We start from the raw sequence: 17,236 nt of genomic DNA, 5'->3' as shown, positions 1-17,236 counted from the left end.
TAGACCAACTAAGTTTGTTTTGGTATGAGCTTTCGTGTGCATGCACACTTCTTCAGATACACTGAAGCAGAAGTCACCAAACCCTTTATATAGTGGAAGGGTGGGGTGGGGTATTTCTCAGAAGGGTAGTAGGAGATGGGTGATCGGTTCAATGGGTATGGTAAACCTGTTGACACTGTTAATGCCTTTTAACTATATAAAAGGGTCTGCTGACTTCTGCTTCAGTGTATCTGAAGTAGTGTATTTACATGAACACGAAACCTTATACAGTGGTACCTTGGGTTACATACGCTTCAGGTTACATACACTTCAGGTTACAGACTCTGCTAACCCATAAATATTACCTCGGGTTAAGAACTTTGCTTCAAGATGAGAACAGAAATCGTTCAGCGGCGGTGCAGCGGCAGCGGGAGGCCCCATTAGCTAAAGTGGTCTTCAGGTTAAGAACAGTTTCAGGTTAAGAACAGACCTCCAGAACGAATTAAGTTCTTAACCCGAGGTACCACTGTACAGTGGATGCTCGGGTTGCGAACATGATCCATGCAGGAGGCACGTTCGCAGCATGATTTGGTTGCGATTCTGCGCATGCGCAAAGCGCGATTTAGCCATAACCCGTTCCGGTATTTCAGGGTTTCGGTGCATCCATAACCTGAAAAAACGCAACCTGAAGCGTCTGTAACCCGAGGTATGACTGTAACAGAACAAACTTAGTTGGTCTATAAGGTGCTGCTGGACAATTTTTTATTTTATTATTTTATTTTTATTTTTATTTCGACTGTGTCAGACCAACACGGCTGCCTCCCTTGAAAGCAAAAACTTCTTCTTCGGCTTGTCTTGCTGTCGGGACAATTTTATTTTTATTTTTTTTAGTCCTGTTAAAAATCATCTCAATGGCCTAATCTGACTCAGGAGAACTTAGACCTAAAGATCAGAACACCTCGCAAGTAGAGTGGGCAGAGAATTCTGACAAAAATGGAAATGGGAGTGGAAATTGCCAGTGTTCCTTTATTTGTCCTCTGGCCAGAGAGGAAACCCGTGCGGCTAGTTACTCAGAAAGGTGCTTAAGAGACGAGGAGAACCCCCCCCCCCAGGAGTGGTAGACAGAACCCTAGTGTTTGGGTGAGAAAACAGGAAGCCACTGCCCGACAGGGAGGGTTGGGGTAGGAAACATGAAGTTCAGGCAATAACTGAAAACAAAATAGGAAACAGGAAGGCCTTAATATCAGAATGACATAATTCCCTTAGTCACCTCACGTATCTGAATAAACAGCTGTTCCAGGTTTGCTTGCTGAGAAGGGAATGTGAATAAAATGAAAAACACAGTGGTTCAGTATATTTTGTTAAGTATTATTATTATGAGGGAGTTGCAGCAAGCAGAGCCTTTAGGCACGTTGTTTCAACCTGGGTGGTTTCCCCAATGAAAGCCTCAACATCACCCAGTCGTGTGTCCCCCCTCGTTCTCCCCGCAATCCCCATTATATTTGCCATCTAATCTGGGACTCTTGCGCACTGTTTTCTGCATTTCAGTCGCCCCAGTGAAGGCATTGCTGCAACACAGACTTTGGAATTTTTTTCATGCTGTGGGTATTCAGTGGCTTAAGACAAAATGGGGTCCTCTGGGGTCACTTAGAGGAGAAGATGGTGAAATGCAAACAGGGGACACAGAAAGGGCTGAACTCCTCAATGCCTTCTTTGCCTCAGTCTTCTCCGATAAAGAAAACAATGCCCGACCTGAAGAATTTGGAGCAAATGATTCAGCAGAGGAAACACAGCCTAGAATAACTAAGGAGATAGTACAAGAATACTTGGCTAGTTTAGATGTATTCAAGTCTCCAGGGCCAGATGAACTGCATCCAAGAGTATTAAAAGAACTGGCAGGTGTGATCTCAGAACCACTGGCTGTCATCTTTGAGAATTCCTGGAGAACAGGCGAAGTCCCGGCAGACTGGAGGAGGGCAAATGTTGTCCCTATTTTCAAAAAGGGGGAAAGAGAGGACCCAAATAATTATCGCCCAGTCAGTCTGACATCAATACCAGGGAAGATTCTGGAGCAGATCATTAAGCAAACAGTCTGTGAGCACCTAGAAAGGAATGCTGTGATCACCAATAGTCAGCATGGATTTCTGAAAAATAAGTCATGTCAGACTAACCTGATCTCGTTTTTTGACAGAATTACAAGCCTGGTAGATGAAGGGAACGCAGTGGATGTAGCCTACCTTGATTTCAGCAAGGCATTCGACAAGGTGCCCCATGATATTCTTGTAAAAAAGCTGGTAAAATGCGGTCTTGACTATGCTACCACTCGGTGGATTTGTAACTGGCTGACTGACCGAACCCAAAGGGTGCTCATCAATGGTTCCTCTTCATCCTGGAGAAGAGTGACTAGTGGGGTGCCACAGGGTTCCGTCTTGGGCCCGGTCTTATTCAACATCTTTATCAACGACTTGGATGATGGACTCAAGGGCATCCTGATCAAATTTGCAGATGACACCAAACTGGGAGGGGTGGCTAACACCCCAGAGGACAGGATCACACTTCAAAACGACCTTGACAGATTAGAGAACTGGGCCAAAACAAACAAGATGAACTTTAACAGGGAGAAATGTAAAGTATTGCACTTGGGCAAAAAAAATGAGAGGCACAAATACAAGATGGGTGACATCTGGCTTGAGAGCAGTACATGTGAAAAGGATCTAGGAGTCTTGGTTGACCACAAACTTAACATGAGCCAACAGTGTGACGCGGCAGCTAAAAAAGCCAATGCAATTCTGGGCTGCATCAATAGGAGTATAGCATCTAGATCAGTGTTTCCCAACCGGTGTTCCGCGGCACACTAGTGTGCCGCGAGACGTTGCCTGGTGTGCCATGGGAGGGAGGCGGGCGAGTCGGGCGGCAAGAGGCGGGGTGACGGCGGCGAGGAGAGGCCGCCCAGCGCGGGGCTCTCGCCGTCTGCCTGCCTGGCTGCCTGCGTGGCGCTGACGTCACGGGGCTGTAACGTGCCCCACATAGGCACACGCGAGGCGGCGAGCGAGCTCCCTCCCACATCCCATCGCCGCTCGCTTCGGCTGGCCTACTGGGCTGTCGCAGGCGGAAGGCCTGCGCATGCGCGAGGTTTTCGCGCCTTCGGGATTCCCTTCATGCCTTCCTCCTCCCGGGTCCTTGAGAGCGCGGGAAGCGGCAGCGCGAGACCGGCGTTGAGCCTGGTAGGTATTGCGCTTGCCAAGGCAGTCATTTGGGAAATGAAAACTTGCAAAGCAAGCAACCAGTTCAATCTGAAGTACGTGTATGCTTAATATCCTGTATCTGAAACCTGTTCTGCCCCCTCCCCCACACTTGGTGCCATTTTCATCTACACATGCAGCAGAGTAAGTTGACCCAGAATAGTACCAATTCAGATGGCAGATGGGAGAATGACAGTGCTGAATGCTTTCCCATGTAGAACAGTCCCTGCAAATAAAAACCTAGCATATTTGGAAGAGGGATGCTAGCCTAACCATTACCTTCTCTGCTGTTACTATTTTTTTTTTTTTTTTACATAAGTAAAAAGTGACCTTTCCCCATCTGGCATGGTGGTGTGCCTCGAGATTTTTTTCATGAAACAAGTGTGCCTTTGCCCAAAAAAGGTTGGGAAACACTGATCTAGATCAAGGGAAGTAATAGTGCCACTGTATTCTGCTCTGGTCAGATCTCACCTGGAGTACTGTGTCCAGTTCTGGGCACCACAGTTCAAGAAGGACACTGACAAACTGGAACGTGTCCAGAGGAGGGCAACCAAAATGGTCAAAGGCCTGGAAACGATGCCTTATGAGGAACGGTTAAGGGAGCTGGGCATGTTTAGCCTGGAGAAGAGGAGGTTAAGGGGTGATATGATAGCCATGTTCAAATATATAAAAGGATGTCATATAGAGGAGGGAGAAAGGTTGTTTTCTGCTGCTCCAGAGAAGCGGACACGGAGCAATGGATCCAAACTACAAGAAAGAAGATTCCACCTAAACATTAGGAAGAACTTCCTGACAGTAAGAGCTGTTTGACAGTGGAATTTGCTGCCAAGGAGTGTGGTGGAGTCTCCTTCTTTGGAGGTCTTTAAGCAGAGGCTTGACAACCATATGTCAGGAGTGCTCTGATGGTGTTTCCTGCTTGGCAGGGGGTTGGACTCGATGGCCCTTGTGGTCTATTCCAACTCTATGATTCTATGATTCTATGAAATGTGGAACATGGGCAATAAAGTGTCTTTGTACAATAACCTTTCTAAATCGTTGATACAGTACCTGGTCAGTGTAACACAGTCAGGTTTCACAGTGAATGTGGTTGGCTGTTGAACTTGGATCTGGAACAAGCTCCATTCGTTCTCCCATAAGGAAGATTGTTGTTGTTTAGTTGTGTCCAACTCTTTGTGACCCCTTGGACCAGAGCACGCCAGGCATTCCTGTCTTCCACTGCCTCCCGCAGTGTGGTCAAACTCATGTTCGTAGCTTCAAGAACACTGTCCAACCATCTCGTCCTCCGTCGTCCCCTTCTCCTTGTGCCCTCCATCTTTCCCAACATCAGGGTCTTTTCCAGGGAGTCTTCTCTTCTCATGAGGTGGCCAAAGTCTTGGAGCCTCAGCTTCAGGATCTGTCCTTCCAGTGAGCACTCAGGGCTGATTTCCTTAAGAATGGATAGGTTTGATCTTGCAGTCCACGGGACTCTCAAGAGTCTCCTCCAGCACCATAATTCAAAAGCATCAATTCTTCGGCAATCAGCCTTCTTTATGGTCCAGCTCTCACTTCCATACATCACTACTGGGAAAACCATAGCTTTAACTATACGGACCTTTGTTGGCAAGGTGATGTCTCTGCTTTTTAAGATGCTGTCTTAAGGAACATTAGCTTGCCACATATACTCCCAAAATAATGAGCTGGACCCAGATTATATTCCTCTCTTTTATTTAATGAGAAAACTCAGAAACTACCGTATTTTTCGTCCCATAGGACGCACCTAGTTTTTTTGGGGGGAAATAAAGGAAATTTTTTCCCCTTTATTTCCCCCCCAAAAGCAGGTCGGGGAAACCAAACCAGGTCGAGGAACAGTGGGATGGCGGCGCTGCGCCTCCCTGCTGTCCCCCGAGCTTGTGGGGCTGGCCCATGTCTGCCCGGCACGAGGGGCGCTCTGCATCAGGGCGCCCCTCGCGCTGGGCAGCAGGCTGCTATCCGCAGCGTGGGAAGCCTTGCAGGGAACTCCTGCAAGGCTCCCCACGCTGCGGATGTCTGCCGGGCGTGGGGGGCGCTCTGCTTCAGGGCGCCCCTTGCGCTGGGCGGCAGGCTGCTATCCGCAGCGTGGGGAGCCCTGCGGGGAACTCCTGCAGGGCTCCCCACGCTGTGGGTGTCTTCCTGAAGCCTGGAGAGCGAGAGGGGTCGGCGCGCACCGACCCCTCTCGCTCTCCAAGCTTTAGCAAAAGTCTGCATTCGCCCCATAGGACGCACCCAGGTTTCCCCTTCATTTTTGGAGGGGAAAAAGTGCGTCCTATAGGGCGAAAAATACGGTACTTGGAGAATGAAAGTTCTCCATGTGTTGTACAAATATGACAACTGGAGAAAAGCTCAATCCATATATATATATATATATATATATATATATATATATTACAACAAAATAAAACTAAATTATATTACTGGGGTGGCCTTGTCAAAAGGGGGGGGGAATGTTATGGAGGCATCCAAAACAATACAGCCTAATATCAATAGGCGGGGAGTTCCACAGCACAGATGCTGCCACACTAAAGGACGGACTTCTCACAGGATGTAGAATGAACATCATGTGACAGTTGTGAAAGTGAAAGTTCCACAGATCGAAGTGATCAAATAGACACATATAGAGCATTTGAAAAAGGACGAGAGCTCCACGGTGAGGAGGAAGGGGAGGCACAGAACTAGGGATTACTCCTCATCCCACGCCCTCTGAAACAATAAAGGGCTGACTTCTAATATACCATACCTCCAACTACATTATCCTACCAGTGGGGAAATTTCAGGTCAAAAAGCTGAAGATTCAGCCTCGTTCTGGACAATAGATATTAAAAGGAAATTAAGAGGCAAAACTTGGGCAACTTTCTTCTACTTTTTGGGAGGTGGGGAGAACAGTGCAGAAGGAGAGCTGAAACACCGTATATACCATTCCACATTTTCTTCATGGAACCTACACATATAGGATTGAAAGGTGTCCTGGACAAGGCAGCCAACTTCTGTTCCAACTTGGCTACTCCTAAATGTCTGACAACTGCAGTTTCCACGAGTTCTGCTCCCCCATTCATCGTGGAAAGCTTGACTTATTGGAAACAACTTCTGTGCATAATGGTCCTTCTGTCAGCCTCAGTACACTGACTTTCTACTGAGTGGGAAAGGCAGTGACTTCAAAACCCACAGGCTCCAAGGAAGATCCTGTCTAAAGATTTTGCGGACAGAGGTGTGGAAGAAGCTTGTACACGGACACAGGTGTGGAGCAAGCAATTGGGGTTCAAAAGAGCCCCTCAGCAACCTGACTTTGCTAGACTGCTGCTCCCCACCTTGCCCTGGACTGCCATTTTAGCAGAAGGTGGGCAATGGTGCCACTTCTGAATGGGAGCTAAGCTCAGTTGCACAGCTGCCTCTGTGTGTGTGTGTGTGTGCGCGCGCGCGCGCGCGCGTGCGTGCACGCCCATTGGCAGTGCTGCATGGAAGACCCGGCTCTGCATAGGTGACATGCAAAAACAGGGGAGGTAAAGGTAAAAGGACCCCTGACCATTAGGTCCGGTTGTGGCCGACTCTGGGGTTGTGGCGCTCATCTCGCTTTATTGGCCGAGGGAGCCGGCGTTTGTTTGCAGACAGCTTCCGGGTCATGTGGCCAGCATGACTAACCCGCTTCTGGTGAACCAGAGCAGTGCACGGAAACACCGTTTACCTTCCCGCCGGAGCGGTACCTATTTATCTACTTGAACTTTGACGTGCTTTTGAACAACCAGCAAACAAAGGCTAGAGACTAACTTAGCAAATATCACTCAGTGACCGGAAAGGGGAAAAATACAGGTGCAAAACCTCCAGATCATTTTGTATGCTCTACTTCATTAAATAGCCTGAAGTTCCAGAGCACATCTGTTTTACAGAATATAATTACTTCCAAGGAACAGGGCTCTAGAAACTTAGCGTTTTTGCAATACCTATTTATACAGGTAGAGCAGATGGGAAGTGGAGCAGGTGATGTTCGTCCTAAAGCAGCATCGATCCCTGAAAGCAGCAGCAAACCCTCCGCATGGTTGCTTTTCGCTACCGAGAAGCGAATGACCTTCAAGAAGTCAGGCCGCAGGTATCCACATAACTAGCGACCCGTGAAACCCACGCTGCAATTTTACAGTCCCAGGCAGACAAAAAAACAGCATCCCAACTTTACGAAGACACTTAATTGCTACTAAAAATGCATGCATGCTTTAAGAACTCGGACACAAATGGAGCAACCAAATAAAAATACTCCCCAATAGCCAAGAAATTAAATTACAGCAAGAGAAATGCTTTCTAAACTCACTATCCCTACAACACTGGAAACAAAGACAAGCAGTTTACTGGCCCAAAGGAAAGAGCTCTCAAGCAGCCAGCTTTAAATTACAGTGGTGCCTCGGGTTACATACGCTTCAGGTTATATACCAACCACCTCCAGACACTCACAATAAAGATTGATTGATTGATTGATTGATGCTAAAATTCTGCATGCCCCGGCCTCTCGCACTCTGTTCTACAGCACCGTTTTGATGCCCTCTGTAGGGTGGCCCCCAGTGCAACCACACCAATCGTGCCACCCTAAAACCACCTGTGGCTTTAAAGGCTCCCACCTGCCGCCCTCTGGTGCCCCTTATGCATGCGGGCATGCAAGAGACATTATCAGAGTTAGAAGAACACATGCCAGCCAGTCAGAAAGCACTTTAAGGTGGTGTGGAGCAGGGTCAGTCAGAGAGTGAGCTGATAAAAGGAGCTGGGGGGCACATTCAGCCCACCAACTTGAGGTTCACAATCTCCAGTTTGGTGGGTCCCAAATCACGGAGGACAAAAGCTTAACTCTTTAAAGGAGAGCATGGGACCCAACAGTGACAAATATCTTGCTCTCTTTTGCCACCTCACCCTCAACAACAACAACAGTGTGGTGTAGTGTTAAGAGAGCCAGTGTGGTGTAGCGGTTAAGAGCGGTGGACTTGTAATCTGGTGAACCGGGTTCACTTCCCCGCTCCTCCACATGCAGCTGCTGGGTGACCTTGGGCCAGTCACACTTCTCTGAAGTCTCTCAGCCCCACTCACCTCACAGAGTGTTTGTTGTGGGGGAGGAAGGGAAAGGGGAATGTTAGCCGCTTTGAGACTCCTTCGGGTAGTGATAAGTTGGGATATCAAATCCAAACAACAACCCCTTAATTGCGTAGTTTTTGCAGTAGGTTCAGAAGGGCAAATCTTCCTTGTCCGCCTCAAATCAAAGGGGCAAATTTGAGTTCCAAAGCCAATTTGACCTCCTGATCCAGGCTGTCAAAATGGAGGGACATGTTCTCTCCAATGTGCAAGCCCAGCCCCAGATGACTGAATATATTTATGTATCAAAGACCCACGCTTTGAACTCTTAAACCAAGGGAGACACTGGGGCAAGATTCCAAAGCAATGGAATCATAAGAAGGTTGGTGAGCAGCTGAAGTAAGCCAGTCGCTATGTTGCAACAGAAGTCTCCGTCCCCAGGATGATTTAAGATCCAGCTCTAGCACAATCTGCATGAGACGCAGGTCTCATCTCTTGCCAGCTCTAGACCAAACTGCACTTTAAGGCCGTTGCTTTAAAGTTCAATAATAAAGTTACAGATTTCAATCCAGGTCTCAGAGAGGCGACCTGCTGGTTTGTGCAAGTCCCCAAATGAGGCTGAGAAGCATTAAAAGGTCAGAGCACAGTCAGCAAACAAACCACACACTTCCCAGTGGTTGGGTGGTTTATGCATGCATGTATTTGAGAAGTCTTAACCTGCTCAAGTCTCCTCCGTGAACTTTAAGAAGTGCAACACAGTGAAGGGAGTAGATATATATTTCCAGGGACGGAAGATGTTTTGCTGCCTTAAGCAGCTTCAGAAGAGACTCTTTCATTCCATAGGATCTCACTGGCCTAACCTACCTCACAGGGTTCTTGTGAGGAGGAGGAAAACCATATACACCATCTTGAGACCCTTGGAAGACAAAGGTGGTATATTAATGTAAATAAATAATAACAACAACATAGTAAAGGTAAAGGTAAAGGGACCCCTGACCATTAGGTCCAGTCGTGGCCGACTCTGGGGTTGCAGCGCTCATTTCGCTTTATTGGCCAAAGGAGCCGGCATACAGCTTCCGGGTCATGTGGCCAGCATGACTAAGCCGCTTCCGGCGAACCAGAGCAGCACACGGAAACGCCATTTACCTGCCCGCCGGAGTGGTACCTATTTATCTACTTGCACTTTGATGTGCTTTCGAACTGCTAGGTTGGCAGGAGCAGGGACCGAGCAACGGGAGCTCACCCCGTCGCGGGGATTTGAACCGCCGACCTTCTGATCAGCAAGTCCTAGGCTCTGTGGTTTAACCCATGTCCCTAATAAAATAGTAGAGATAGGCAACTGTTTACACCCTCCCTGCCCCCACCCTCACCTGGTCCCTCCACATTGCCCTTACTTAAAATCATAGCAACACAACATGCAAAACTTTCAAGAGGCACTTATGAGGTACCGAGCTCATGCCTTTCCTTGGAGTGCAGAGCTTGGCTTGCTTACTTGAGTCAGCCAGGCCTTTTCCTTCTGCTGGCACCTTCTATGCGCTATAGATGGGTTTTGATACAGATGTGTGAGCTGCCAACGATGGAAGCTGCCGCCTCCGAAAAGGGAGGGTTCATTGATAGGATTTTCATGCTTTCCAAATAAGTCATTTTGTAATGAGCAGCCTCTCCCCGCCCACACACCAATTTGCACAATGACGGCTCCATGTAATTGAAAACAACAACAGCACAGAAGTGCTTTACAGAGCAATAAGAGCAAATGAAGACAATAGGCCCTTGCCCCGGGGGGGGGGGGACACCACCGGGGGGGGGCAGGGAGCGACATGGGGCTGTACAAACAAAGTTTAGTTTCCGGAGTGCATATACAGATGGATGGAGAACGGGAAAGGTTTTTAAGTTAAACAGCCCAGCCAGGCAAAGGTTCTTGGGATTCCTGCCCCCAAATTAGCCCATGATGGTGGTCAGCCATAGGGAACAGGATGAAACCATCCGGAGTTCAGCATAGGTGGCTGAATGCCTCCTACGGGCATTTGTCGCATGCCAGCAAACCAATGCCTCTCTCTGTGTTTCTTAGCAGGGTGTAGTCTGGGAAATGAGCAGCGCAAAATCTCAAAGCAGCAATCAGTTTAACTCCAGCTCTGCTTTAAGCTTGTAATTAGCTATCGCAGGCTGTAATTTTGAAGAGAAGGAACGACGCACCACATCACAGGGAAAGAGGCCTGCGCTTGTGTGGTTCCGTTCGAGCTTTTTATAACACCATGCCAGGCGCTGCCAAGGGAGATCACTTTTGAACAAATGTAACATTTTGGAAAATATTGCTATTCTACACACACACACACACACACACACACACACATACACACACACCTCTAGTACTATGTTTGCAAAATGTTTAGGTACATAGAAAAAAACAATCATTCAAAAACAAATCGGCACTACTAGAATGGAAACTACAGTGGTACCTCGGTTTTCGAACATCTCCATTGACGAACATTTCAGTTTTCATACACCATAAACCCGAAAGTGAATGCTTCGGTTTTCGAACACGCCTCGGAAGTCGAACATGCCATGAGGCTTCTGCTGGGTGTAAGATCCTGAGACCTAGCTATCGGCTATTGAGTTTTCAGTTTTCGAACGTTTCAGAACTCGAACGGACTTCCGGAACAGATTACATGCGAAAACCGAGGTACCACTGTACACAAACTCTGTTTGAAAAGTGCACGCAATTACACTCTTTGCCTTCACAATCATCCTTGTGAGGGAGGAAAGTAGGCTGGCGAGCAAAAGAGAGGCAGGAATGCAAGAGTCTCCCTGGATCAACCCAAAGCCCCATCGAGTTCAACATCCTTTCCTTGCCGTGCCCAAAGAGATGCCCACGGAAAGCCCACAAGCACAACCTGAATGCAGCCTTCTCCCTGCCTGCTACTAGTAGCAGTTTGCAGTTGGAGGCATTCTGCCTCTGTATGCCAAGGAAAAGCACGACCATGGAAACAAGAACCCATTGACAGCTGCACTCTCTATATACATATCAAGTCCAACCATCCAAGTTGGTGGGCATCCCGGCATCCCAGATGAATTCCACAGGCAGGGAGACACTTATCCAAGGACGCACAATAAAGCCCATGGCACAGGTGTGCCTTAAACCCAGGACACAAGCAATTCGTGGACCCTAACCCTATTGCCAGGGGACGCGGGTGGCGTTGTGGGTTAAACCACAGAGCCTAGGACTTGCCGATCAGAAGGTGGTTCAAATCCCCACGACGGGGTGAGCTCCCATTGCTTGGTCCCAGCTCCTTCCAACCCAGCAGTTCGAAAGCACGTCAAAGTGCAAGTAGATAAATAGGAAGGTAAACAGCGTTTCTGTGTGCTGCTCTGGTTCGCCAGAAACGGCTTAGTCATGCTGGCCACATGACCCGGAAGCTGTACGCCGGCTCCCTCAGCCAAGAAAGCAAGATGAGCGCCGCAACCCCAGAGTCAGACACGACTGGACCTAATGGTCAGGGGTTCCCTTTACCTTTACCTTTAACCCTATTGCCAGCCAGGTCAAATCAAACGATTAGGTTTTTACACCAGGTTCACACAAACAGAGAATATAAATAAAAATAAAACACCCTGACTTCCCCTCGCTTGTTTTTCATCCCTAAAACATAGCCCCACTTTAGCGCACACCAGCAAACATGTAACGTAATGTGTGAATTGGCGCCACTATTCATACACCTGCTAAGAGCATGTACATGATTTTGGAGTGTGAGAAGAGTTTTCGAAATGTTCGCCAAAAACTCAAGCAGTTGCTGCGCTACAGAAGGATGCTTTTCTGTTCCCTTGGCAAGGGTATTTTGTTTTTTTTAAGCCCCATAAATATACATCTCACATGGACAACAAGCCTAGCCAGACATCATTAATTTTTATGAAGTTCCACTGCCCTGTTTGAAAGAGACCTAATTAAAGAAGGCAGATGCTGCCCAGTGATTTTAAAGCCAAAATATATATATATCCCCCCAAAAGTACACTTACAGAGCGAGGGGTGAATGCTACTTCCTCCAAGTTCAAAAACTAGAAGATTATTAAGAGTAAAGGGTGTCCGTTAATAACCATGGACTTTTTATTTAAAAACAACCGTGCACATTACAGTTCCTAAATGATCTCTCGCCTGTAATTTCTCCAGCGCCCAGAAGCTTTTGATGAAAAGCTGCATTAGGTCACCCTGCAAATCAGTTCCAGCTTTTCCTTCCTCTGCTCTAATCTGGGGGAAATGGGGTAGAGGAATGAGAGAAGTTGTTTAGGTTGAAGATCCAAGTGAAGGGGGAAACAGGGGAGGAATCCTACAAAGATGCTATATATAACTTCATTTAGGAGTTTGTGTTTAATGAACGTTGTCCCTCTCTTAACAAGGGCAGAAGGGCTTTTAGCCTTGTGTAATTAAATTGGACCCTCTGTAGCAATATCTTACTAAATGGAGTAAATGGATCGTTGGACCAGGACTATGCAGAACTGGCTAAACTGACATACAAACTGCGGGACAAGGACAACTGTGACTTTAGATAATTTGTAAAAAGTTCCCATCCTTCCTTAAACAGACAACAAAATGAACTGGACTCCTTGGCAGGTTTTGAATAAACATACACAAATTTATTGGTTGATAACATGATAGACAGACAACGCAAGGATATGTATAATTTTATAACATGCAGAGAATACCGGTAATATGTGCAGAGAAATCAGAGAGGGGAGCTGAGGGAAGTCTCTGGTGGGGGGGTGGATGGAGGGGGGGAAAGGAGAGAAATAATTTATGTGATTATATGATTTGATAATTTGTTATGTTGAAATTGCTTAATAAAAATATATATATATATTTTTTAAAAAGGACTAGGGAGAGCACTGCCGAAATCCCATCTCAGCCTTTAAACCTCCTCATTCCTGGGGCTATATAAAGAACCACACCCTTTTGCCTATCCTGTTAGGCCGGGACCTTCGAGTATCCTGGCAGCCCCATTCTGCACCTGCCAAAGTGTCCAGGCTGCCTTTAAAAGGCAGCCCCGTTTAGGGACCACTGCAGTAATCTAGCCTTGCTCTAAAGCAGGGTGCGCATAACAGAAGCCGTAATCTTTGTTCACCTTTAGAAGGCAGATTAAAGCTTACCTGTCCCAGCAGGTGTTCTGAAAGTGCCTCAGGTTTTATTGCTGCTGCTGATAGCAAATTTTATTTTGAGAATTTACGCTTTCATGCTGTTTGTAATTTTATACGTGACTGTGCATTACTTTGCAGCACAGCAGTTAACAATTGCAGTAATATGATTTATTTTTTTAACTTGTTTTCATACGGCCAGTGGGAATGGGCAAAAGCAAGAAAGGACATCTCTTTTCCTGTACCAGGGAAATATGGAAGGCAGGGATGGATGAATTGACTTTTTCCTTTAGAATTCCCCACCAGCAGTCTGTAGAAAATTGTCACTTGGTGGAAGTGGGAAGGATTGAGCCGTATGTCTAGGCCAGTCTTCACCAACCTAGGAGCCTCCAGATGTTATAGACCACAACTCATAGGAGCATAGAAACCTGCTTTAGCATAGTTGCTTAGAGAAGGTGCTCCTAAGGCCAAACTTGCAGATTCACTCCCCGTAAGAGACAGCTGCATATTCCTGCATTGAGGGTCCAGATTAGATTATCCTCAGGGTCTATGATTCCATTGGTCACAGGGCCGGATTTAGGTTTGATGAGGCCCCAAGCTACTGAAGGTAATGGGGCCCTTTATATGTCCAGCTGTCCTTGGTCAACAACAAGCGCTCACTGTTTTTTGTGTTGAATATATGCTATATGGTAATTTATGGACCTAATAGGTATCTAAAGCCATTTGCACATAACAAAACATTTTATCAAAGTAATTGTTGGACTAAAATACAATTAAGAAGAAGTTGTTTTTTATCTTGTGTTTTGGAAATATACATTCAGGTGTGTTTTTTTTTCTTTTTTCTTTTTTAATTACTTTATTATTCAAAATTAAAACAAAACATATTATCCAGAAACATATCATTCTTATTCCCCCCCCCCATTTTTCCCGCAGCGTTCGCAACCCGAGGTATGACTGTACATTTCCAAAATATAAGATAAAAAACAAGTAAAATAAAACCTACATACAGCAACAGTGTTTCGTGTTGTGTAGGCTCCTGTGATGTAAGTAATGGGACCGACCTGCTAGCCTGCTCCCTAAAATATCACTGGTTTGCTCATTTCTGTATATAGGGTGCCTACATTCTGCATGGACTGGTTGCAAGGCAATATGTGCAAATGGCTTTAGATACCTATTAGGTCCATAAATTACCATATAGCATATATTCAACACAAAAAAGCGACAATTTGTTGTTGACAAAGGACAGCTGGACATATAAAGGGCCCCATTACCTTCAGTAGCTTAGGGCCTCATCAAACCAAATCCGGCCCTGAGTGGGACTTGCTTCTAAGTAGACATGCACAGGATTTCCCCACTAACTCTTTCCAGCAATTAAATATAATGATCACAGGTGGTCCAGCAGTGTCACAGAGCACAGTGAAAAATGTAATCTTGGATCCCTAGCTGGAAGCCACAATGCAATAAAGTGATTTTCTTTATGGAAACTTTAATTAATCTGCCAGTAAGCATGCAGAGAACCTTTAAGCACCATAGCTTGGTGGAAGCTTAATTAACTCTCTTCCAGAGCATAATAGCTCAGCGACTAGCACATCATTCTACATTCATGGGCTGAAACAAGCATATGGACTTTCACGTTTCTCTCTCTTCCCCTCACAACAGGGAGGTAAGCTTGTCAGATTTAATACAGGTTTTTTTTCACTTGCAAAAAGAAAAAAAAGGACAGGGCAGCTATTCCGAGGCCCTAGAACACTGACAGAAACAAACAAAATAACCTTTTGCGAGATGCCAGGTACTAGTAAAAAGCAGAAGACATTCAATAAATGTACTTCTCCAAAGGAAGTCTCAGAAACTGATTGTCCACAGTTAATCCTTCCACAGCAGACAATTTCTCAAAATGAAAAAAAAGACTTCAAAACAAAAAGGGGGGTTTCAGCAAGAGGAAAATCAGCTTTTAAGAACAGGTTTGCCTCAAGGTGCCCTTGACTGGGGAAGAGGGAAGAAAAATGGAGGTTTACTTCTCAGATGAGACCGGAAACAATGCTGAATTTGATTTTTGTATTTAAATGGTTTGCAATAAATGTTCTGCATGCAGCCCAAACAATAGGAAGGCTTTTCAGACTACTACAGTGGTACCTCGGGTTACATACGCTTCAGGTTACAGACTCTGCTAACCCAGAAATAGTGCTTCAGGTTAAGAACTTTGCTTCAGGTTGAGAACAGAAATCGGCGGCGCAGCAGCAGCAGCGGGAGGCCCCATTAGCTAAAATGGTGCTTCAGGTTAAGAACAGTTTCAGATTAAGTACGTACCTCCGGAACGAATTAAGTACTTAACCTGAGGTACCACTGTATATGCAAAACACTGGAGAACTTAGCTTACCACACTGGAGCTACCGGGGGGGGGGGGGAGAATCCAGTCAAAATTATCATTATTTATTATTAATTTATTGTATTGCCTGCCACCTTGAAGGTGGGTGACTACACTTTAAAATACAATGAAAACAGGTGAAAACAAACTGCAATCACAAGAACAGGACGTGTACAAAATAAGTGTATCTCAAGTATCAAAGGCCTTGGTAAAGAGGGGCATTTTCAGCATATAATAAAAGCTGTATGGTGAAGGCAGTTCTGCAGGAAGGAGGTTCCACAGGATAGAAGATGCCACAGAGAAATGCGTTGGGTTACTAGATCTTTGCCAATTCCTGTGTGTGTGTGTGTGCCGACAATCTATGTTCACTAAAACAATTTGGATTTAAACCTGAGAGACTCTGTTCAAGAGCTCAAGACAATTAGTAATTGAAATACAGTGGTGCCCCGCAAGATGAATGCCTCGCAAGACGGAAAACTCGCTAGACGAAAGAGTTTTCCGTTTTGGAGGTGCTTCGCAAAACGAATCTCCTATGGGCTTGCTTCGCAAGACGACAATGTCTTGCGAGTTCCTGCTGGTTTTTTTTCCCCTCCCCCCCCTTTTCTAAGCCGCTAAGCCGCTTATCAGCTGATCTGATCAGCAGATAAGCCGCTAATAGCGCTAATAGCGCTAAGCTGCTTATCAGCTGATCCGATCTGCAGATAAGCCTCTAAAAGCCTCTAATAGCGCTAATCCGCTAATCCTTCAATGGGCTTGCTTCGCAAGACGAAAAAAACCGCTAGACGAAGAGAATCACAGAACGGATTCTTTTCATCTTGCGAGGCACCACTGTATGGGGTGTTAAGGGAAGAGCAGAACCTCTGGTGGGAGAGACGCTGTGCTTCTTCTGGAGTAGTTTGTCCACCTTTGGTCCCCACCACGCGCTCAGCTATCACTTATGGCTCCAAGAAGCTGTCAGCATGCAAGAGTGGCCACACCCCAGGAAATGGCTTCCACTGGCCGGCTAAATCAGATGAGGGTAGCCGATGGGTCTTAAACCCTTGGCGGGTTAGAGATTTTTCCTGCATGTGAAGAAGGCTCCAACGGATTGAGCTGACAAGACCCAATAGTGGGTCCAATGGTCAAGAAGGCAGTTACTGCATGTGTTGTAGAAGGAAGTGAGGGGCAGGTGGGCTTTGTTGACCTTGGAAGGGAGCCTATCTAGAAGAAGGAAAACTTTGATCCTAAACCTCCTCTGCCTTGTGAGATATCCTTGGGAGAAGAAAGGCTCAAGAGTAAACCTTACACAAATCCAGAATGGAGTCCCTAAGATGGTTGGATGGTGTCTTGTATGCCTCCTTCCAGCAACTCCTGCAGCCAAGCTGGTGCCAAACATCTTGCTCTTTTGATTCCATCAGCGAGGTCTTGTCATCTGGGCAGCCCACAACCTCCATCCACACTGCCCAGGCTGGCACCCTGAGTGTCAGGTGTGCGT

The 17,236-nt window shown here is 46.4% G+C and overlaps 1 protein-coding gene across 5 annotated transcripts in view; it reads right to left on the bottom strand.

Moving 5' to 3' along the window:
* PDZD2 (PDZ domain containing 2) overlaps positions 1 to 17,236 on the bottom strand; it is a 241,109-nt gene that overhangs the window by 198,678 nt on the left and 25,195 nt on the right. Inside the window, exon 1 of one of the 5 annotated variants that reach the window (XM_083465640.1) lies at positions 9,772 to 9,790. The exons of the other annotated variants lie outside the window; for them this stretch is intronic. The gene's annotated coding sequence lies outside the window, so the exon portion shown is untranslated. Of the gene's footprint in view, positions 1 to 9,771; positions 9,791 to 17,236 lie in introns of those variants that run through there. 5 annotated transcript variants of the gene reach the window in all.

Source organism: Podarcis liolepis, assembly GCF_965112155.1.
Source record: "Podarcis liolepis genome assembly, chromosome: 11".
In the NCBI taxonomy this organism is placed as follows: Eukaryota; Metazoa; Chordata; class Lepidosauria; order Squamata; family Lacertidae; genus Podarcis; species Podarcis liolepis.
The sequence above is the reverse complement of the archived record's forward strand: the minus strand, read 5'-3'. Positions and strand labels throughout refer to the sequence as shown.